At 44.5% G+C, this 24,471-nt stretch overlaps 2 protein-coding genes across 3 annotated transcripts in view; one reads left to right on the top strand and one right to left on the bottom strand.

Moving 5' to 3' along the window:
* LOC126474763 (GTP-binding protein Rhes) overlaps positions 1-24,471 on the bottom strand; it is a 626,634-nt gene that overhangs the window by 260,207 nt on the left and 341,956 nt on the right. The gene's annotated exons all lie outside the window — the stretch shown is intronic.
* LOC126473356 (calcium uptake protein 3, mitochondrial-like) overlaps positions 1-24,471 on the top strand; it is a 588,948-nt gene that overhangs the window by 72,050 nt on the left and 492,427 nt on the right. The window lies entirely within an intron of this gene.

Raw genomic sequence — 24,471 nt, forward strand, 5'->3', positions numbered from 1 at the left:
GTGGCACAAATTCACGATGAACTCGCAATCCCTTGCCGGCCGCTGTGGGCGAGCGGATCTATACGCTTCAGTCCGGAACCGCGCTGCTGCTACGGTCGCAGGTTCGAATCCTGCCTCGGACATGGATGTGTGTGATGTTCTTAGGTTAGTTAGGTTTAAGTAGTTCTAAGTTTAGGGGACTGATGACCTCAGGTGTTAAGTCCCATAGTGTTTAGAGCCATTTGAAGTAATCCCTCAAAGTCAAAGAAAACTATTAACATGGCTTTGACATTTGACCTGACCTGACAAGCGTTTCTTGGTCTTGGGGAACCTTTCCCGACCCATTGTAGGGATTGAACTTGGTCACAACGTCATAACTGTAGACCCATGTCTCATCACCAGTTATGGTTCTCTTAAGGAACATCTCGTTCCAAAAGCTCTTCACAGATTTCTCGTCTTGACTCATGAGCCGTGGGATGAACTTGGCGGCAACACGATGTAATCCAAGATGCTGTGTCAGGATTTCATGACATGCTCCAATTGAAATGTTATATTTTTCTACACTCTCTCGGACAGTCAGTCTTCGACTGGAGCGCATAATTTCGTTGACGTTCAAGACACGAGAGTCGTTGATAGAAGGGCGTCCTGAACGATGGTCACCTTTAACTTCCATCTGGCCATTTTTAAACCATATAAACCATTCGCGACACCGCGTACGGCTTGAGCACTCATCACCGTAGGCTTCCTGCTTCATTTGGTGTGTCTCTGTAAAGGTTTTCTTGAGTTTTACGCAAAATTTAATGCAGGCGCGTTGCTCCTCTAATTCTGCAATCCCTAACAGTGCGACACAACGTTCTACTCAACACAGCACTGAACAATAACTAACAGACATATAATAATGAAACTTCTGGCAGTTACACATTCAACACAGGCGTATACATGATTGCTAACTACATTTGGCTCCAACACACCATTGGCGCGAAATTACGACTGTTCCGGAATTTTTTGAACACACCTCGTATTAGGAGTATTCTCGGAAAGTGTGATTTAACTATAAAGAAGACCGCGTATAGGACACTAGTGTGACCCAGTCTTAAGTATTGCTCGAGTGTTTGAAATCCCTGCCATGTCGGATAAAGGAAAACACCGAAGCCATTCAGAGGCGTGCTGCTAGATTTGTTTCTGAGAGGTTCGATCAGCACGCGAGTAGTACGGAAATGTTTCCTGAATTCGAATGGGAATTCCTAGAGGGAGGATGGCGTTCTTTTCGCGAGACATTATTGAAAAAACTTAGAGAACCGGCTTTTGCGATTCTACTGCCACCAACGTACAATTCGCGTAAGGACCACGAAGGCGAGATAAGAGAAATTATGGCTCGCACGGAAGCATATGAACAGTCGTTTTCGCTTCGCTCCAACTGTGAGCTGTACAGGAAAGAAAATGACTAGTAGTGGTGCAAGGTAACCTCCGCCATGAACCTGCTGTGGCTTGCAGAGTATGTATATAAATGTAGACGTAGATATCTCTTGTAGTATGGGGTGGTTCTTTTGAAAATAAGAAACGTTCGAGTCCACAGTGTCTATCTTCATTCATGTAGAAATTGGATGAATTTTTTTTTAAATACCCCGCATTGGAACACGTGAGGCAATACTGACCATACGACTTATCTTAGAAAATAGATTAAGGAAAGGCAACCTACGTTGCTAGCATTTGTAGACTTAGAGAAAGCTTTTGACAACATTGTCTGGAATACTCTCTTTCAAATTCTGAAGGTGGCAGGGGTAAAATACAGGGAGCGAAAGGCTATATACAATTCGTACTGCAACCAGATCGCAGTTATAAGAGTCGAGGGTCATGAAAGGGAAGCAGTGGTTGGGAAGGGAGTGAGACACGGTTGTAGCCTATCCCCTATGTTCTTCAATCTGTATATTGCGCAAGCAGTAAAGGAAACAAGAGAAAAATTCGGAGTAGGAATTAAAATCCATGGAGGAGAAATAAAAACTTTGAGGTTCGCCCATGACATTGTAACTCTGTCAGAGACAGCAAAAGACCTAGAAGAGCAGCTGAACGGAATGGACAGTCTCTTGAAAGGAGGATATAAGATGAACATCAACAAAAGCAAAACGAAGATAATGGAATGTAGTCGAATTAAATCGGGTGATGCTGCGGGAATTAGATTAGGAAATGAGACGCTTAAAGTAATAAATGAGTTTTGCTATTTGGGGAGCAAAATAACTGATGATGGTCGAAGTAGAGACGATATAAAATGTAGACTAGCAATGGCAAGGAAAGCGTTTCTGAAGAAGAGGAATTTGATAACATCGAGTATAGATTTAAGTGTTAGGAAGTCGTTTCTGAAAGTATTTATATGGATGTGAAACGTGGATGATAAATAGTTTAGACAAGAAGAGAATAGAAGCTTTCGAAATGTGGTGCTACAGAAGAATGCTGAAGATTAGATGGGTAGATCACATAACTAATGAGGAGGTATTGAATAGAATTGGAGAGAAGAGAAATTTATGGCACAACTTGACTAGAAGAAGCGATCGGTTGGTAGGACATATTCTGAGGCATCAAGGGATCACCAATTTAGTATTGGAGGGCAGCGTGGAGGGTAAAAATCGTAGAGGGAGACCAAGAGATGAATACACTAAACAGATTCAGAAGGATGTAGGCTGCAGTAGGTACTGGGAGATGAAGAAGCTTGCACAGGACAGAGTAGCATGGACAGCTGCATCAAAACAGTCTCTGGATTGAAGGATGTAGGCTGCAGTAGGTACTGGGAGATGAAGAAGCTTGCACAGGACAGAGTAGCATGGACAGCTGCATCAAAACAGTCTCTGGACTGAAGGTCCCCCCCCCCCCCCCACACACACAAACACACACATATACACACACCGCATTGCACAGTTTTACTGTTTGGCAGAAAACATTTTTTTGAGATTTTTTTTCCTTTTTTGCTCGTAATGGTTCGTAGAGAATAGCTGAATATTTGGATGCAGAGGATAGGGGAAGTGCATAACGGCGTACATGTACGACAGAAGCGTGAATGGAGTCGCGCCGCTGGGCGGTGGCTATTGTGGTCTCTGCAGCGCAGGGTTATCTGCCCTACGACTCCCGCGGTGCGGGCTAGGGCCGTGTTTACACCGTGTGACGGCCCTCCCGAGCCGGCAGGACTGGCCCGAACAGCACCCGGAGGACGTCTGCTCCTGACGTGTCCACGCTGACGATACTCGCACCACGCGGAGACAAGGAGCCGTATTCATCTGTTCTGGGCCATGTACCTCAACCCTTCAGGCGCTTCCCCTCACACAAAGAGGATCTTTTTTCTTCAGGAAAGTATCCTATTTTACCCACCGTTATGCGCTATGTCCATGAGAGGGTCGCAATTGACATGCTATACTACTGGCCATTAAAATTGCTACACCACGAAGATGATGTGCTACAGACACGAAATTTAACCGACATGAAGAAGATGCTGTGATATCCAAATGATTAGCTTTTCAGGGCATTCACACAAGGTTGGCGCCGGTGGCGACACCTACAACGTGCTGACATGAGGAAAGTTTCCAACCGATTTCTCATACACAAACAGCAGTTGCCCGGCGTTGCCTGGTGAAACGTTGTTGTGGTGCCTCGTGCAAGGAGGAGAAATGCGTACCATCACGTTTCCGACTTTGATACAGGCCGGTTTGTAGCCTATCGCAATTGCGGTTTATCGTATCGCGACATTGCTGCTCGCGTTGGTCGAGATTCAATGACTGTTAGCAGAATATGGAATCGGCGGATTCAGAAGGATAATACGGAACGCCGTGCTGGATCCCAACGGCCTCGTATCACTTGCAGTCGGGATGACAGGCATCTTATTCGCATGGCTGTAACGGATCCTACAGCCACGTCTCGATCCCTGAGTCAACAGATGGGGACTTTTGCAAGACAACCATCTGCACGAACAGTCCAAAGATGTTTGCTGCAGCGTGGACTATCAGCTCGGAGACCATGGCTGCGGTTACCCTTGACGCTGCATCACAAATAAGAGCGCCTGCGATGGTGTACTCAACGACGAACATGGGTACACGAATGGCAAAACGTAATTTTTTCGGATGAATCCAGGTTCTGTTTACAGTATCATGATGGTTGCATCCATGTTGGCGACATCGCGGTGAACGCACATTGGAAGCGTGTATTCGCCATCGCCATACTGGCGTTATCACCCGGTGTGATGGTAGGGGGTGCCATTGGTTACTCGTCTCGGTCACCTCTTGTTCGCACTGACGGCATTTTGAACAGCGTACGTTACATTTCAGATGTGTTACGACCTGTGGCTCTACCCTTCATTCGATCCCTGCGAAACCATACATTTCAGCAGGATAATGCACGACCACATGTTGCAGGTCCTGTACGGGCCTTTATGGATACAGAAAATGTTCGACTGCTGCCCTGGCCAGTACCAGCTGAAAACGTCTGGTCAATGGTGGCCGAGCAACTGGCTCGTCACAATACGCCAGTCACTACTCTTGATGAATTGTGGTAACGTCTTGAAGCTGCATGGGCAGCTGTACCTGTACCCGCCATCCAAGCTCTGTTTGACTCAATGCCCAGGCGTATCAAGGCCGTTATTACGGCCAGAGGTGGTTGTTCTGGGTACTGATTTCTCAGGATGTCCGCACCCAAATTGCGTGAAAATGTAATCACATGTCAGTTCTAGTATAATATATTTGTCCAATGAATACCCGTTTATCATCTGCATTTCCTCTTGGTGTAGCAATTTTAATGGCCAGTAGTGTATGATACACCAATAGTTAACTCACAGTTAGATGGTAAAGACCCTGGTCCATAAAGCTCGAACGCTGTCAGACAAGCAGAGCCTCGCCGAAGAATTACGTACGAACAGCATTCCGAAAGAATGGGAACTCAAATCGACAAATTGCCTGGCGTTGGAGTCAAAATCAGCAACGCCTGAGGAAGAGGCTGAGACAAGTAAATCCACCCAAGGGATACTCTTCGGACTTGATCAGTTTCGAATATGTTGTAGTATAGAGCCCATACGGTCGTTAAGGGGGTGAAACACCGACTTGAAGAAAAAAGAGTTTAATATTTCTGAATGAATACCCTCGAAACGGTAACAGATACAAAAAAAGTTCTATTGTCTTTATGGTACGCTGCAACAGTGCACCTTGTCGGGAAAGTAATTTTTTTCGAAATCCTTTCCCCTTCCACCATTTTTTTTCATTAGACATTTGACTAATAGCAAAACGTATAGCGTCGTTAACATCAAATTCAGTCGTATATGATTAAGTGATAAACCAAGATGCATTTGTCAGAACTAAGCTAGAAATATCTTTATATTGCTGTATTCACGTTCGATGTGTGTCCGCTGCAACGCCATTTTTCTTATGTTCGACGGTTTAAAAAGTCTTTCCCAGATAAACATATTCTAAATGTATTTTCTACATATATCGTTCTTTTAATTGTATGGAATATAGTACCGGTATATCTTGTGTTGTATTTGCGTTTTCTTTTTACATTTGATATATTTTTTATTTTCAAGTTGCAACCTTTCCAGATTTAATTATGTTACATTTGAACTTGTTTGTGAATTATTGTTATAACGTCATAAATTTATATAATAATGAGGAAGACGCAGTATTTTTCAAATCAAAAATGCTGAATGCACTTTGATACAGAGATAGTTCTAGCTTATTTCTGACAAATGCGTCTTTGGAATACCACTTCATCATATATGACTGAATTTGGTATTTGCGATGAAGAAATGAAAAACTAAATAGTGGGGAGAAAGGGGTTTCGAAAAAGTGACTTTTTCGATAAATCGGGATCCACTGTTCTAGTGTACACTAAAAGTCATAGAATTTTACTAGAAGTTCTTTTCTTATATCTATTACCGTTTCGACGATATTCATTCAAAAATATGAAACTTCTTTTTCAGGTGGACATTTAATACAGCCGTATGGGCACGCATAAAAAATTTGTGTCTCTTATTTTGCTCTAGACTGCAACATATTCAAAGCCGATAAAAGTCGAAGTGTATATCTTGGGTAGGTTTACTTGTTAGAAGGAAACAGCAAAGCCACGAAACTCTTATCTGTCGTATGCAGCACCAGTATGAGGAAAGAGGAAAGATGTGTATACTCCTACGGAAATATGGCATCCAGTGGATTTCGCTCTCGTCAACAAAGTTGAACGGTCTTTTCTGTAATGATAAAGACGATCTACCTCTTCGAAAGCCGGGTGTACTCGTATACCGAATTCCAAGCGTTTGTCAGATGTGTGTGACAGTGGCCCAATTTTGGACAGCGTGGAAACGATTCTGTTTCGTGCCACCACGTCTCGCTACCACAAGGGGCAATCGCCGTCTCCGGCACCAAGCACACCGTAACCTCTTCGGATCTGCGCCAGTCGTCCTGGAACAAGTAAGGACTCCCTGCGACATCCTGTCACAATGTCGGTCGGAGACGAACAGCAGCCGGGCTAACGAATTACCGTCCTACGCATGGGCGAAGAGCACCAAAACACAAATGGCTGCACCTGAAATGTGCAGAGAAGGGAATGTATGGAGTGCTGGTGAAGGCATCGCATTGTATTCAGCTATGAATCTCGGTTCTGCACTAGCCCGGATGACCATGGTCAGCGAGTATGGCTGTGACGTGGCGTTCCGGAGTGGCATTGCGGTGTTACTCCTTGGGTCATGGGGTGGGGATGTCTTACGTCTAGCAGTCCATTAGAACTGTCGAGAAGAGACGTGAGAAACATCAGTAGTACACGCTACTGAAACAACTCTCGCCGATGAACGGCCTCGAATGAAATCGTGAAATGCAATACGATGAGACAAGTATTGTGGTGCAACACGTTTCTGCAATAGCGTGGTTAAGGATTACGGTATATTGATAAATTTTACTTTATGGACCGTCTGACTATAACTGAATGAAATCAGACGGTCCATAAAGTAAAAATCATCAATATACCATAATATTACAGGCAAATGAGGAAGACAGGACTAGAAAAGTTGAAGATTGTGGTTAAGGAGTGTATCGAAATAAAGATATCGGAAAAACCGATAAACTGGGACGGAGGTTTCACTTCAAGCAATGTCAGAGAGCCTGCACTAAATTTATTAAGATGTAACCGGCCATCTCATCCATCAGAGGTGGAAACTGCTGAGGGAATATGAATTAACGCAGAATATAACAGCACAGCCTCCGAAAAACAAATAAGCATCAAAGAGCATTGTGGCCGTGAGGCGAGGGTTGGGGGTTCAACTTCCCTGTAAATAGCGACGCGACTCCAACAATACTTCCCAGTCAGGTTGGAGACCAGGGAGTGAGTACGCACGACGAGATAGCTTGAACCATCTGAAGAAGAGTGGGTCAGTAGTAGAAATATTGTGCAGAAGAATGGACTCTACGTCTCGAGTGAACACCCACATCATTTGTAAGTAGGCTGTTTATGTTTTCTTATTGGCAACGTTACGTAGCGCTCTGTGTGAAAATCACTGGCTGTGTTGTGTGCAGTCTGTGGCTAGTTTGCATTGTTGTCTGCCATTGTAGTGTTGGGCAGCGGCAGCTGGATGTTAACAGCGCGTAGCGAGGTGAGCCGCCAGCAGTGGTGGATGTGGGGAGAGAGATGGCGGCTCACCTCCAACTGCGCAACGCTACGCGCTGTTAACATCCAGCTGCCGCTGCCCAACACTACAACGGCAGACAACAATGCAAACTAGCCACAGACTGCACACAGCACAGCCAGTGATTTTCACACAGAGCGCTACGTAACGTTGCCAATAAGAAAACATAAACAGCCTACTTACACATTTATCGTAGCGACCTGTGGTGGTTTAAATGGCTCTAAGCACTATAGAACTTAACATCTGAGGTCATCAGTCCCCTGTACTTAGAACTACTTAAATATAACTGACCTAAGGACAACACACACATCCATGCCCGAGGCAGGATGCGAACCTGCGACCGTAGCAGCAGCGCGGTTCCGGACTGAAGCGCCTAAAACTGCTCGGTCACAACTGCCGGCTTGACCTGTGCTGCTTTTAAGTTTTCAGCCTTTTAACTAGCATGAAAGTCTCACAATCACTTTCCAACTGATTTACTCCTTGCGGCTGGTATCATTGATAATAAAAATCAGTTCCAACTGAACTGTGATTTGCACAATATATTGATACAACACCAAAATAATTTTCATGCAAAGTTTGCTTCCTTGTCTAGAGCTCAGATTGGAGAGATATACTTTGATGCAGAGTTGTTCAGTCAGTTCCTGTCTGACATATAACAAAATATTGCGAATCCCCATCAACTCAGAAGAAAATTAAAAACATGCCTCATTAGCTACTTTTACGATTTACACTGCCTGACAAAAAAATGTGGAGCTGCGAAAAGGGGAAGAGAAAACGAAACTTCAGGGCTTGAGAGGGTATGTGTTATGTTACTGCAGTGATTACAAACTCGAGTCAAATTTAAAAAGAGCTTGGCAGTGTGAACCCCACTCATCAATACCACATTGCAACCCCTTTGGCCTGGATGCATGCACTTATTTGGCTGTGAACGATGCCACAAAGCCGTTTTATCCTCTACTAAGGCAAGATGGAGCACAAGTGCTATAACTGGTCCCTGATATCGTGGATACTGACACTGCGACGGAACTGACGCCGGGGCTGGTCCCATACACGTTCTGTCGTGGACACGTCAGGAGGTCTCGCTGGCCACTGGAGTACATCAGTAACACACTGCACTTTGTAAGAGACACGTGCCGTGTGTGGACGAGGATTGTCCTTTTGAAAAATGACACCACAATATTGTCGATTGAGAGGTAACACATGAAGGCAAGGATGTCCGTGACGAACTGTTGTGCAGTCATAGTTCACGCAGTCACTACAAACCGTGACCAGAAGTCATACCCAATGGTTTCGCACACTATGACGACAGGAGAAACACCGCTATCCAGCCCCCCCTCCCCCATCCCCCCCCCCCCCCCCAAAAAAAAAATCGTGGAAGAATGAAATCACTCCCGAGGTCCCGCCATGCTTGCCTCACCGGCGATGATCATCTGAGGGAGTGCAGAACAGCGATTCATCGCTGAACATAATGTGATGCCGCTCGTCAGCAGTCTATGCTTCCCGGTCAAGGCACCACCTGAAGCGCAGCCTATTCTGTTGTGGTGTTTATAGCAGCATGCACAAAAGAAGGTAATACCTTGAACCTGGCTGTTTCACAGAGGAAGACTGCACTGTAGTTCCCTCTCTAGATTGTCGCACAAATGACAAAATGGTAGATATCGAAATAGACGACAGAGGGATAGAGAAACAATTAAAATCGCTCCAAAGAGGAAAGGCCGCTGGACCTGATGGGATACCAGTTCAATTTTACACGGAGTACGCGAAGGAACTTGCCCTCCTTCTTGCAGCGGTGTATCGTAGGTCTCTAGAAGCGCGTAGCATTCCAAAGGATTGGAAAAGGGCATAGTTCATCCCCGTTTTTAAGAAGATACGTCGAACAGATGTGCAGAGCTATAGACCTATATGTCTAACGTCGATCAGTTGTAGAATTTTGGAACACGTATTATGTTCGAGTATAATGACTTTTCTGGAGACTAGAAATCTACTCTGTAGGAATCAGCATGGATTTCGAAAAAGATGGTCGTGTGAAACCCAGCTCGCGCTATTTGTCCACGAGACTCAGAGGGCCATAGACACGGATTCCCAGGTAGATGCCGTGTTTCTTGACTTCCGCAAGGCGTTAGATACAGTTCCCCACAGTCGTTTAATGAACAAAGTAAGAGCATATGGACTATCAGACCAATTGTGTGATTGGATTGAAGAGTTCCTAGATAACAGAACGCAGCATGTCATTCTCAATGGAGAGAAGTCTTCCGAAGTAAGAAGGTGTGCCGCAGGGGAGTGACGTAGGACCGTTGCTATTCACAATATACATAACTGACCTTACGGATAACATCGGAAGTTCACTGAGGCTTTTTGCGGATGATGCTGTGGTATATCGAGAGGTTGTAACAATGGAAAATTGTACTGTAATGCAGGAGGATCTGTAACGAATTGACGCATGGTGCAGGGAATCGCAACTGAATCTCAATGTAGACAAGTGTAATGTGCTGCGAATACATAGAAAGAAAGATCCTTTATCATTTAGCTACAATATAGCAGGTCAGCAACTGGAAGCAGTTAATTCCATAAATTATCTGAGAGTAGACACTAGGAGTGATTTAAAATGGAATGACCACATAAAATTAATCGTCGGTGAAGCAGATGTCAGACTGAGATTCATTGGAAGAATCCTAAGGAAGTGCAATCCGAAAACAAAGGAAGTAGGTTACAGTACACTTGTTTGCCCACTGCTTGAATATTGCTCACAAGTGTGGGATCCGTACCAGATAGGGTTGATAGAAGAGGTAGAGAAGATCCAACAGAGAGCAGCGCGCTTCGTTACAGGATCATTTAGTAATGGCGAAAGCGTTACGGAGATGATAGGTAAACTCCAGTGGAAGACTTTGCAGGAGAGACGTTCAGTAGCTCGGTACGGGCTTTTGTTAAAGATTCGAGAACATACCTTCACCGTGGAGTCAAGCCGTATATTGCTCCTTCCTACGTATATATGGCGAAGAGACCATTTTGATAAAATCAGAGAGATTAGAGCCCACACAGAGGCATACCGACAATCCTTCTTTCCACGAACAATACGAGACTGTAATAGAAGGGAGAACCGATAGAGGTATTCAAAGTACCCTCCGCCACACACCGTTAGGTGGCTTGCGGACTATGGATGTAGATGTAGAACCCGGCTGTTACTAGTCTCCGACCAACACAGCGGGATGACACAGAATATTGCAGGGAATTCATTTCCTGTTCTTGGATGGCAGACGCACATGTGAAAGTGTTCTATGTGATTGCTGCACAATACGGCAATCCTTCCCTGTAGTGGCCGGACGTGGTTGACCAGAACCTTCATAACGAGTAAGCCTGTCCTCACGTTCCATGGAGTCCAACATCGCAGCACTGCCACATCTGAAATCCCCACAAATGTGGATACCCACGGTTCGACCAGCCGACCAAATAGTGTCCTACAATGAGGCCCCCTTTCAAAACTCTGTCAGGTGCTGGCAACGCAGTCTCACACGCGTATGGAGCATCTGCGTGTCCTTCGCAGTGATTACTCAAATCTGACACTGTTCACGCCACTTACACTGAGGTGACTCACAAGTCAATGGAAATTCCCTGCAGAAATACTAAGCCATGTTCTCTCTATAGCCGTCCGTAATTGCGATAGTGTTGACAGTGCAGAATTTCGTGTACGAACTGACCTCTCAGTTATGTCCCATATATCTACGACGGGATTCACGTAGGGTGATTGGGGTGGTCAAATCATTCGCTCGAACTGTCGAGAATGTTCTTCAAAACAATTGTGGTCCAGTGACGTGGCGCATTGTCATCCATAAAAACTCCTTCGTTGTTTGGAAACTTGAACTCCATGAATGGCCGCAAATGGTCTCCAAGTAGTCGAACATAACTATTTCCAGCCAGTGATCGATTCAGATGTACCAGAGGAACCAGACCATTCCATGTAAACACAGTCCACACCGTTTGGAGCCACCACCGGCTTGTACAGTGCCTTGTTGACAACCTGGGTCCATTCGTTCATAGTGTCTCAACCACACTCGAACCCTACCATCAGCTCTTACCAAATGAAGTCGGCATTCATCTGATCAGGCCACGGTTTTCCAGTCATCCAACCGATACGATCACGAGCCCAGGAGAGGCGCTGCAGGTTATCTGCTGACAGCAAAGGCTATAGTGTCGATCGTCTGCTGTCATAGTCCATTTCGCATGTGTGACATAAAAGTAGATATCTTAGGTGTTGTGAAACAACTCAAGTCACTTAAGAAAGGAAAGTCTTCGGATCCAGATGGTATACCAACCAGGTTCCTTTCAGAGTATGCAGGCACAATAGCGCTTTTCTTACAAGGGAGTGATTTCCCTAAATCGCTCCAGGCAAATGCCGGGATGGTTCCTTTCAAAGGGCACGGCCGACTTCCTTCCCCGTCCTTCCCTAATCCGATGAGACCGATGACCTCGCTGTCTGGTCTCCTTCCCTGAAACAACCAACCAACCAATCTTACAAGGGAACCTCCCCATCGCACCCCCCTCAGATTTAGTTATAACTTGGCACAGTGGATAGGCCTTGATAAACCGAACACAGATCAATTGAGAAAACAGGAAGAAGTTGTGTGAAACCGTGAAAAAATAAGCAAAATATACAAACTGAGTAGTCCATGGGCGATATAGGCAACATCAAGGAGCACGTGAGCTCAGGAACGCCGTGGTCTCGTGGTAGCGTGAGCAGCTGCAGAAGGAGAGGTCCTTGGTTCATGTCTCCGCACAAGTAAAAATTTTAATTTCTTTATTTTTGCATAGTTATTATCTGTCCGTTCGTTCATTGACGTCTCTGTTCACTGTAATAAGTTTAGTGTCTGTGTTTTGCGACCGCACCGCAAAACCGTGCGATTAGTAGACGAAAGGACGGGCCTCTCCAATCGGAACCGAAAACATTTCATCGAAAGGTCATAGGTCAACCCATTCCTCCACAGGAAAACACATCTGATATATTCTATACGACACTGGTGACGGCATGTGCGTCACATGACAGGAATATGTTGTCGACCCACCTAACTTGTACACTTGGCGAATGGGTAAAAAGATTCTTCTACCTTGCCCGATTTAGGTTTTCTTGCGGATGTGATAATCACTCCCAAAAAAGTGATGAAAACATAAGAGTTTGTCACATAAACTGAAAATAAAAAATTAAGAGTTTTCACTCGACGGAAGATTTGAACCAAGGACCTTTCGTCCCGCAGCTGCTCACGTCACCACGAGACCACGGCGCTCCTGCAATCCCAGTGTCCTTGATGTTGCCCATCCTGCCATAAACTACTCAGTTTGTATATTTTGCTTATTTTTTCACAGTTCCACACAACTTCTTCCTGTTTTCTCAACTGATCTGTGTTAAGTTTTTCAAGGCCTATCCAATGTGCCAACTTATAACTAAATCTGAGGGGGGTGCGATGGGGAGGTTCCCTTGTTGGCAATCATAAACCACCGCTCACTTAACGAAACGTCTGTTCCTAAAGACTGGAAAGCAGCATAGATCACACCAATAATCAAGAAAGGATGTAGGAGTAACCCACTGAATTACAGACCCATATCACTGACCTCAATTTGCAGTAGGATTTTGGAGCATACTGTACTGGAACATTATGAATCACCTTGAAGAAAATGACTTATTAATATATAACCAACAGGGATTCAGAAAATATCATTCTTGTGCAACGCAGCTAGCTCTTTATTCCCGTGAAGTAATGAGTGCTGTCGACAACGGATTTCAGGCCGATTCCATATTCGTAGATTTCCAGAAGGCTTTTGATACCGTTCCTCACAAGTGACTGTTAATCAAGTTGGGTGCATATGGAGTATCATCTCAGTTGTGTGACTGGATTCGTGATTTCCTCTCAGAGAGGTTACAGTTCGTAGTGATAGACGGTAAATCATCGAATAGAACAAAAGTGATATCTGGCGTTCCGCGAGGTAGTGTCGTAGGCCCTCTGCTGTTCCTGATCTACATAAATGATCTAGGTGATAATCTGAGCAGCCCCCTTAGATTGTTTGCAGATGACGCTGTAATTTACCGTCTAGTAAAATCATCGGACGATCAATTAAAATTACAAAACGATCTAGAGAGTATTTCTGTATGGAGCGAAAAGTGGCAATTGGCACTAAACAAAGAAAAGTGCGAGGTCATCCACATGGATACTAAAAGAAATCCGATAAATTTGGGGTATACGATAAATCGCACAAATCTAAGGGCTGTCAATTCGACTAAATACCTAGGGATTACAATTACGTCCCACTTAAACTGGAAAAACCACATAGATAATATTGTGGGGAAGGCGAAACAAATATTGCGCTTTGTTGGCAGAACACTTAGAAGATGCGACAAATCCACTAAAGAGACAGCCTACATTACCTTGTCCGTCCTCTGCTGGAATATTGCTATGCGGTGTGGGATCCTTACCAGGTAGGATTGACGGAGGACATCGAAAAAGTGCAAAGAAGGGCAGCTCGTTTCGTGTTATTGCGCAATAGGGGTGAGAGTGTCACTGATATGATACGCGAGTTGGGGTGGATCACTGAAAAAAAGGCGGTTTTCTTTGCGGCCAGATCTATTTACGAAATTTCAATCACCAACTTTCTCTTCCGAATGCGAAAATATTTAGTTGACATCCATCTACGTAGGGAGAAATGATCATCATAATAAAATAAGAGAAATCAGAGATCGAACGGAAAGATGTAGGTGTTCCTTTTTCCCACGCGCCGTTCGAGAGTGGAATGGCAGAGAAGTAGTATGAAAATGGTTCGATGAACCCTCTGCCACGAACTTAAGTGTGAATTGCAGAGTAACCGCGTAGATGTAGATGTTTAGCAGCATTGCGTGAATGGATACGTTCGTCGCACGTCCCACATCGATTTATGCGGTTATTTCATGCAGTGGTGTTTGTCTCTTAGCACTGCAACTTCAAGCAAATGCCTCTGGTCTCGGACGTTAAACGGAGGCCATCGGCCACTGCGTTGTCTGTGATGAGAGGTAATGCCTGAAACTCGGTATTCTCCGTATACTGTGAATCTCGGAATATTGAATTCCCTAACAATTTCCGACATGGAGTGTCCTATGCGACAAGCTGCAACCACCATTCCACGTTCGAAGTCTGTTAATTTCCGCCGTGCGTCCATAATCACGTAGGAAACCTTTTCACACGAATCACTTAAGAGCAAATGGCAGCTCCGCCAAACTGCCGTTTTATACGTTGTGTACGCGATACGAGCACCGTCTGTGTATGTGCATATCGCTATCGCTTACCGAGGCTGCTAACAACACTAAGCATGAACAACACCAATGCACTCCGGTGGCCGTTATAACTGTTACAGACGATTGCAGCTCTAATAATTTACGTACCTGCCGATTGTGCGTATGTATGTTTAGTTACACTGACATCTGACAATCCCTTCAGCGTGCTTCAATTTCTTTTGTCAGTAAGTGTGTCTGTATACACATTATTTGTATTAACACGGTAGCAGTTACACTGCTTAGTAGCCGGCCGGTATGGCCGTGCGGTTCTAGGCGCTTCAGTCTGGCACCGCGTGACCGCTACGGTCGCAGATTCGAATCCTGCCTCAGGAATGGATGTGTGTGATGTCCTTAGGTTAGTTAGGTTTAATTAGTTCTAAGTTCTAGGCGACTGATGACCTCAGAAGTTATGTCGCAGTGCTTAGACCCATTTGAACACTGCTTAGTAAATATCGTAACCACTATGACCAGCTCTTTGTTTCTTCTTCTCCCAAGAACCTAGTGAATGTTCTATTTCCATACCCAGCTATTAATCAGGCCCTAATGGAACAGTTTGTCAAAGCCTTCACCAAAGATGGAAAATGTTTGAATTACGTCAGCGAAAAGTTTTCCCAACTATCAGGAGCGTAATTAGAAGCAGGCATGCTTGTTGAACCTGACATCCGAAACTGATATTCGATTCCAACTTTAAATTTAAGAAAACTAGTTGAAGGAGAGGAAGGTTTGGGTATCATCCAAAGAGTTTCTTACTAAGATTCACTGTTCGAAGAGTTTTTTTCCTCTGATAATTTGTGCGACGTCAGTGGGGAACGAGGTGAAGTTGAAACTTCCCCTGCAAAAATTAAGAATGACTGTTCTGGTAATCTTCCACGTTATTTGATTTTCAAACAGCTGAGCGAAACTGAACGTACTCAGACAGTTCTCTCTTTACTTATTCTGATCATCACTAAACTGACACACAACATTTTTTAGCGCAACGCAATCTGACTTACAATAATCCCTAAAAACGAATGGCCCTGACTAACAATAACCTATACCTTTCATGAATCACTTACCTCACAAAAATCTTCGTTACTAGAACTACTGCAATACATCGAGCGCCAATACTGCCAGCTAAATAAAAGATTCTAACTACTGAAGGCACTAACTACTGATAGGCATAGTTAGCAAATGAAAGATTTTGATAGAGAACATCAATGTATGACATCCAGTCTTACAAATTTCCTTTTTCTGACGGACACCCGTCGATATCGTCCGCTCTCAAAACTCTGGCAGCTCTCTCCCCACATCCACCAACAGCCCAACGCTACGCGCTGTTCACATCCAACTGCCCAACACTACACAAGCAAATATTCCAGCAATGATTCCAACCAGCCACAGACCGCACACAGCGCAGTCAGCGATTTTCATACACAGCACTACGTGGCATTACCAACATAAAAACCTAAACAGCCTACTTACAAGGTTTTCATCAAAACATCAGAATGAAGGAAAGATAGTACCGCGGCCCCCTGGATACTGTTATGATGGTAGACAACTACTGGTCACCTCATCGAGACGCACAACAGCCAATTCATCGGCGAAAAAACTATGTTACATGCCTTAAGAATATGAGAGGAATGAAACATAAGCCAATAGATACATGATTCATATGTAATTAACAGGAGTTTTCATGTGCAAACTTCAATAAAACCTTTCTTAAACTGAAAAATTAAAGTTCTTTCCAGTCCAGTTGCATCTGTTTTGCTAACTTGTTAGTTTACAGTGAACTCATATTTTAAGAAAACTGTATGTGATACACTCCTGCAAATGGAAAAAAGAACACATTGACACCGGTGTGTCAGACCCACCATACTTGCTCCGGACACTGCGAGAGGGCTGTACAAGCAATGATCACACGCACGGCACAGCGGACACACCAGGAACCGCGGTGTTGGCCGTCGAATGGCGATAGCTGCGCAGCATTTGTGCACCGCCGCCGTCAGTGTCAGCCAGTTTGCCGTGGAATACGGAGCTCCATCGCAGTCTTTAACACTGGTAGCATGCCGCGACAGCGTGGACGTGAACCGTATGTGCAGTTGACGGACTTTGAGCGAGGGCGTATAGTGGGCATGCGGGAGGCCGGGTGGACGTACCGCCGAATTGCTCAACACGTGGGGCGTGAGGTCTCCACAGTACATCGATGTTGTCGCCAGTGGTCGGCGGAAGGTGCACGTGCCCGTCGACCTGGGACCGGACCGCAGCGACGCACGGATGCACGCCAAGACCGTAGGATCCTACGCAGTGCCGTAGGGGACCGCACCGCCACTTCCCAGCAAATTAGGGACACTGTTGCTCCTGGGGTATCGGCGAGGACCATTCGCAACCGTCTCCATGAAGCTGGGCTACGGTCCCGCACACCGTTAGGCCGTCTTCCGCTCACGCCCCAACATCGTGCAGCCCGCCTCCAGTGGTGTCGCGACAGGCGTGAATGGAGGGACGAATGGAGCCGTGTCGTCTTCAGCGATGAGAGTCGCTTCTGCCTTGGTGCCAATGATGGTCGTATGTGTGTTTGGCGCCGTGCAGGTGGGCGCCACAATCAGGACTGCATACGACCGAGGCACACAGGGCCAACACCCGGCATCATGGTGTGGAGAGCGATCTCCTACACCGGCCGTACACCACTGGTGATCGTCGAGGGGACACTGAATAGTGCACGGTACATCCAAACCGTCATCGAACCCATCGTTCTACCATTCCTAGACCGGCAAGGGAACTTGCTGTTCCAACAGGACAATGCACGTCCGCATGTATCCCGTGCCACCCAACGTGCTCTAGAAGGTGTAAGTCAACTACCCTGGCCAGCAAGATCTCCGGATCTGTCCCCCATTGAGCATGTTTGGGACTGGATGAAGCGTCGTCTCACGTGGCCTGCACGTCCAGCACGAACGCTGGTCCAACTGAGGCGCCAGGTGGAAATGGCATGGCAAGCCGTTCCACAGGACTACATGCAGCATCTCTACGATCGTCTCCATGGGAGAATAGCAGCCTGCATTGCTGCGAAAGGTGGATATACACTGTACTAGTGCCGACATTGTGCATGCTCTGTTGCCTGTGTCTATGTGCCTGTGGTTCTGTCAGTGTGATCATGTGATGTATCTGACCCCAGGAATTTGTCAATAAAGTTTCCCCTTCCTGGGACAATGAATTCACGGTGTTCTTATTTCAATTTCCAGGAGTGTAGAAATAACTGACGACATATACGGATTCAGTGAAAAAAATCGTAAGATAACAGAAAGTAATTAATTTTTTTTACTATCCTGCGAAATCATATACAGTGCGTTATAAAAAAAATGAAGCTGCAGTTCTCTGTGAAAGGTAAAACGGCCACCAGAATGTGTTTGTACTGTTCGTGTTTAGTGTTATCAGTCCTGGCAGGGTGTATAAGGTGTGTGAACAGCGTCAGATGTTGAGTGATCACTGTGACTGACGCAGAGAAGCTGCTACATTCCTGAGGATTCTCATCGATGAAATCTAAGAAAAATGATAAATGACTGAATGAAAAAGAGAGAAATAAGTGCGCCTGAACTATTTTTCTTGTTTATAAGTGAGGTTGTGGACCAGCATGAACTAAGTATTGTTTGAGTTCACTGGCAGGATTACCTATTACAGTGAGGTGGCGTACAGCGTAAGAGACGCTCGTCGCATCGACGCGCATTGCTTTTATACCCCGAGACCTTCACACCACAGTAAATTTGTTGCACTTTAACGTTGCCTTCGACAAATAGGAAGTCCCCGTGATGATGATATTGATGGAGTAGGCGTGCTGACAAAACATCGTATTCTGAAGATACACTCATATAAAGATTTACTTCAAATGGTTCAAATGGATCTAAGCACTATGGGATTTAACATATGAGGTCATCAGTCCCCTAGACTTAGAACTATTTAAACTTAACTAACCTAAGGACATCACACACATCCATGCCCGGGGCAGGATTCGAACCTGCGACCGTATCAGCAGGGCGGTTCCGGACTGAAAAACGATTTACTACTCTACACTCAGTATACAAGGTGTTTAAATGAAAAATGTTAGCTATTTCTACAGGAGGTAGTATTTGTCGAAACTAGAAGGACGGTTCCTATAGTGAAATATCTGGAAACCAACACCTGTTGAGATATTGGACACTCTGTCTTCTCATTCCCATCTGTCTGTTACGCAGAAGTAGAGACTAAGACCTTCATGATGTTCAAATGTGTGTCAAATCTTATGGGACTTAACGGCTAAGAGCATCAGTCCCTAAGCTTACACACTACTCAACCTAAATTATCCTAAGGACAAACTCACACACCCATGCCCGAGGGAGGACTCGAAGGTTCGAGCCGGAATCAGCCGCACTGTCCATTACTGCAGCGCCTCAGACCGCTCGGCTAATCCTGCGTGGCTGCATGTTGTTAGCAAGCATCCTGATAAATACTTCAGCCCTTTTGCACGGTAAATCACGCACTCTTCTATATACACATGGCTCCATTCGAACTGCGTCACGTGCAATAGGCCGACCTTACTATAACTTCTGCACATTGTCCATCAGTTGGGCGTACACCAATGCCTTTAAATGTCCCCATAGCCAGCAATCCAACGGATTCATGTCTGATAAACGGGGAGGGAATTTAAGGAGATGGGGTCTGGATAAACAGACTAAACCAGAGGTTGTACAGAGTTTCGGGAAGAGCGTAAGGGAACAATTGGCAGGAATGGGGGAAAGAAATACAGTAGAAGAAGAATGGGTAGCTTTGAGGGATGAAGTAGTGAAGGCAGCAGAGGATCAGGTAGGTAAAAAGACGAGGGCTAGTAGAAATCCTTGGGTAACAGAAGAAACATTGAATTTAATTGATGAAAGGAGAAAATATAAAAATGCAGTAAATGAAGCAGGCAAAAAGGAATACAAACGTCTCAAAAATGAGATCGACAGGAAGTGCAAAATGGCTAAGCAGGGATGGCTAGAGGATAAATGTAAGGATGTAGAGGCTTATCTCACTAGGGGTAAGATAGATACTGCCTACAGGAAAATTAAAGAGACCTTTGGAGAAAAGAGAACCACTTGTATGAATATCAAGAGCTCAGATGGAAACCCAGTTCTAAGCAAAGAAGGGAAAGCAGAAAGGTGGAGAGAGTATATAGAGGGTCTATACAAGGGCGATGAACTTGAGGATAATATTATGGAAATAGAAGAGGATGTAGATGAATATGAAATGGGAGATATGATACTGCGTGAAGAGTTTGACAGAGCACTGAAAGACCTGGGTCGAAACAAGACCACGGGAGTAGACAAGATTCCATTAGAGCTACTGACGGCCTTGGGAGAGCCAGTCCTGACAAAACTCTACCATCTGGTGAGCAAGATGTGTGAGACAGGCGAAGTACCCTCAGACTTCAAGAAAAATATATTAATTCCAATCCCAAAGAAAGCAGGTGTTGACAGATGTGAAAATTACCGAACTATCAGTTTAATAAGTCACAGCTGCAAAATACTAACGCGAATTCTTTACAGACGAATGGAAAAACTGGTAGAAGCCGACCTAGAGGAAGATCAGTTTGGATTCCGTAGAAATATTGGAACACGTGAGGCAATACTGACCCTACGACTTATCTTAGAAGCTAGATTAAGGAAAAGCAAACCTACGTTCCTAGCATTTGTAGACTTAGAGAAAGCTTTTGACAATGTTGACTGGAATACTCTCTTTCAAATTCTGAAGGTGGCAGGGGTAAAATATAGGGAGCGAAAGGCTATTTACAATTTGTACAGAAACCAAATGGCAGTAATAAGAGTTGAGGGGCATGAAAGGGAAGCAGTGGTTGGGAAGGGAGTGAGACAGGATTGTAGCCTCTCCCCGATGTTATCAATCTGTATATTGAGCAAGCAATAAAGGAAACAAAAGAAAAGTTCGGAGTAGGTATTAAAAACCATGGAGAAGAAATAAAAACTTTGAGGTTCACCGATGACATTGTAATTCTGTCAGAGACGGCAAGGGACTTGGAAGAGCAGTTGAATGGAATGGATAGTGTCTTGCAAGGAGGATATAAGATGAACATCAACAAAAGCAAAACGAGGATAATGGAATGTAGTCGAATTAAGTTGGGTGATGCTGAGGGTATTGGATTAGGAAATGAGACACTTAAAGTAGTAAAGGAGTTTTGCTATTTGGGTAGCAAAACAACTGATGATGGTCGATGTAGAAAGGATATAAAATGTAGACTGGCAATGGGAAGGAAAGCGGATCTGAAGAAGAGAAATTTGTTAACATCGAGTATAGATTTAAGTGTCACGAAGTCGTTTCTGAAAGTATTCGTATGGAGTGAAGTCATGTATGGAAGTGAAACGTGGACGATAAATAGTTTGGACAGGAAGAGAATAGAAGCTTTCGAAATGTGGTGCTACAGAAGAATGCTGAAGATTAGATGGGTAGATCACATAACTAATGAGGAGGTGTTGAAGAGGATTGGGGAGAAGAGAAGTTTGTGGCACAACTTGACTAGAAGAAGGGACCGGTTGGTAGGATATGTTCTGAGGCATCAAGGGATCACAAATTTAGCATTGGAGGGCAGCGTGGAGGGTAAAAATCGTAGAGGGAGACCAAGAGATGAATACACCAAGCAGATTCAGAAGGATGTAGGTTGCAGTAGGTACTGGGAGATGAAGAAGCTTGCACAGGATAGAGTAGCATGGAGAGCTGCATCAAACCAGTCTCAGGACTGAAGACCACAACAACAACAACTAACTAAACGGGGAGACTCATCGACCAGTTCATGCCACATGAAACGTTGCGGTGAGGTACTGGCGTACGATCCGTACAAAATAGTGTGGTGGCTCGGCGTGCATAAGCCAAAGTCGGCGACTTTCTGCAAGGATAACGTTCTCCAATAGCACTGGTAGCTCATCGCTCAGAAGGTTATGATACACAGCACCTGTTGATCTTGTTTTGGTAAAGAGTATGGTTTTATGGGTCTATCACCAATCCCTGCCCACACACTGATACTGAAGCGATTCTGATGCCTCACCTCCATGATTGCCCGAGGTTTTTCATCTACCCCCACGTACATTTGTGGTAATTTACTGTGCTATATCTCACGAAAGACGGGGACCATCTCATTTTCCACAGATTGTGCGGCTCAAAGTCCCATGGGCGATGGTTTGGTCCACTGGTATGGCCTCCCCATTCACTGGGTCTGACTCCGTTGAATTTCTTGCTATGGGGACATTTGAGGTCAATGGTGCACGTACAACCCATCGACAATGTGGAGACATTACGGGACCTCGTGACAGAAGCATGTGACGGAATCTGAATGGAGCCAGGTGTAAATGAAAGAGAGCGTGATTCACTGCAAAGAAGGGCTCAAAGATTCGGCAGGATGCGCATTATGGGAATTTTCTTTCTAGTTTCGATCAGTACTGTTTCCTGTTAGAACGTGCGACACTTTTTTAAAAAACACTTTGTATGCATTGTGTCACGTGCTATAGACAAAGATCAGCAAATGATTTGGAGGGCACTGCAAGTACAATCTACAGAAGTTGTTAACAAAAGGACAACGCGATTTTGCACATCGAATGAAACATCTGCTGTGATTTCTTCATCGAAATGCAAATGATTATGCCTTTCATTCGTGTATGCTATTTAAATATCAGCCCTACTTTACAAGTCTCAATTATCTGAACAGTCTGATTAGCCACAGATGGGAATATGAGAACACTGCACTGCACTATTTTTTTGCGTAACCTATAAATACAAGACTGGTCATGAATCTCATTGTCAGGTGACTAAACCGATTGGAAATAGAAACAGACGAAAACAGTAACAGCTGTGAAAGATGTAGGAGCGACCTAAACTTTTACTAGTCTAGGACTGTTGATATTTTGAAAAATATCGGGAATCCGATATATATATATATATATATATATATATATATATATATATATATATATATATATATGTATCGAAAAAGTGCTCGATCTATAGGTGTATGGACGGAAAAATATCGACGTTCCGACGAAAAACAATATCGGCTGCGCACTGTAAATATACTGCCGGTTTTTAGAGCTACATATTTGAGTATTGATTTATTATTAGATATTCTGTAATCAACAAGCTAGCAGCTCGCTTATCCCACTCAGAGCAAGAATTTAAAGGAAAACTATGCATCTTCACGCTTGGCGATATTCACTTTGCTAGCAATGGTAACTGCAGGGAAGCGGCACAGTAAAAGGTGTCCGATGGATCCGTCGTTCGGTTTCGTCACATATCGGGGTTGTCCGGAACACTTCATGTCGACTTCCCTGTTATTTCATTTCTGCAAGCGCCATGGACCTAGCAGTTGCAGTGTCAAAATTGCGTGGTGAAATTAAACGTTGCAGTTTCTGTTGACAGCACCGATTACGTCTGCATTTCCTTCCATACGTCTCCAGCCGCTGCAAAGACCGATCTTCTAGTTTAGATTTTTGTTCATCAACAACTGTTCTTGAAGGATGCTGATATGAAGAAATAGCACATTAGTTGCTTTAAAATTGTTTTTTAACGCAACTGGTGTGCTATTTCTTCAAATCAGATATCTTGTTATTCCATTCTCCCCCCTCTCCCCCAACACCAGTGCAATCGGACATCTTCTTTGTGTCATCTATACTCGATTCACACAGTCAAAGAGAAAGACTGGACGTGATGAAAGCTGGATAGGTAGTAAGAATTCTTTACGCAGTGAAAGTAAAATTATGTTCTACTACAATTTCAAAAGAACAGCTTCAAATATTTATCGAAAACTGCGAAAAAATATAATATTAAATAAAAACACCGGCACTCGATATTGTCATTTCGATAGCTATTCGCCGACAGTTCAGTGAAAAAGATATAGCCGATATAAATCAATTCCTCTTGGAAAAAATCAATATATCAATATTTTATCAACGGTCCTAGTTACGACCACATGAAGCTACGAGGGGCTTCAAAAATAAAGTTACAGATTATTATGGCAGGCCTATTAGGTTTTATGGAACACTGTACTATACTTGAAACTGACGCAGATGCATGTCAATATTTTTCAACATAGTCACCAAGTCTCTGAAAGCAACGATGGGAAAGTTCTACCAATCGTTCAATTCCTCGACGTAGAAATCGGCTCCTTGATCACGGAGCCATTCGGAAACCTCTGTGTGAACGTCTTCTTCGTCGGAAAATCTCGTTCCCGCAAATGTTCTTTCTGTGTGACATTGGTCGATTTGTTGGTACCATTTGACAATGCCTGGAAGCGAAATTTCCCTTTGGTCCATGTACCGACAGAGTTTTGCGGTGGCTCCGTGACCAATTTATACGCTTTGCCCACGAGAATCGTACTGCCCCGCGTGCTACAACTTTGGAGTACATTTCCAGTAGCCACGTTATTTCACCCCCTCCCCCTTACCCTCAACCCTGATTATCCGCACTGCAGCAGAACTGTGTTTGCAGCATAACCAGAGCACTCTCAACTGACAATGCGCCTCTCCTGTTGCGCAATGATCTTAGTGTGTGTGTGTGTGTGTGTGTGTGTGTGTGTGTG

Source organism: Schistocerca serialis, chromosome 4 (genome assembly GCF_023864345.2).
Source record: "Schistocerca serialis cubense isolate TAMUIC-IGC-003099 chromosome 4, iqSchSeri2.2, whole genome shotgun sequence".
NCBI lineage: Eukaryota > Metazoa > Arthropoda > Insecta > Orthoptera > Acrididae > Schistocerca > Schistocerca serialis.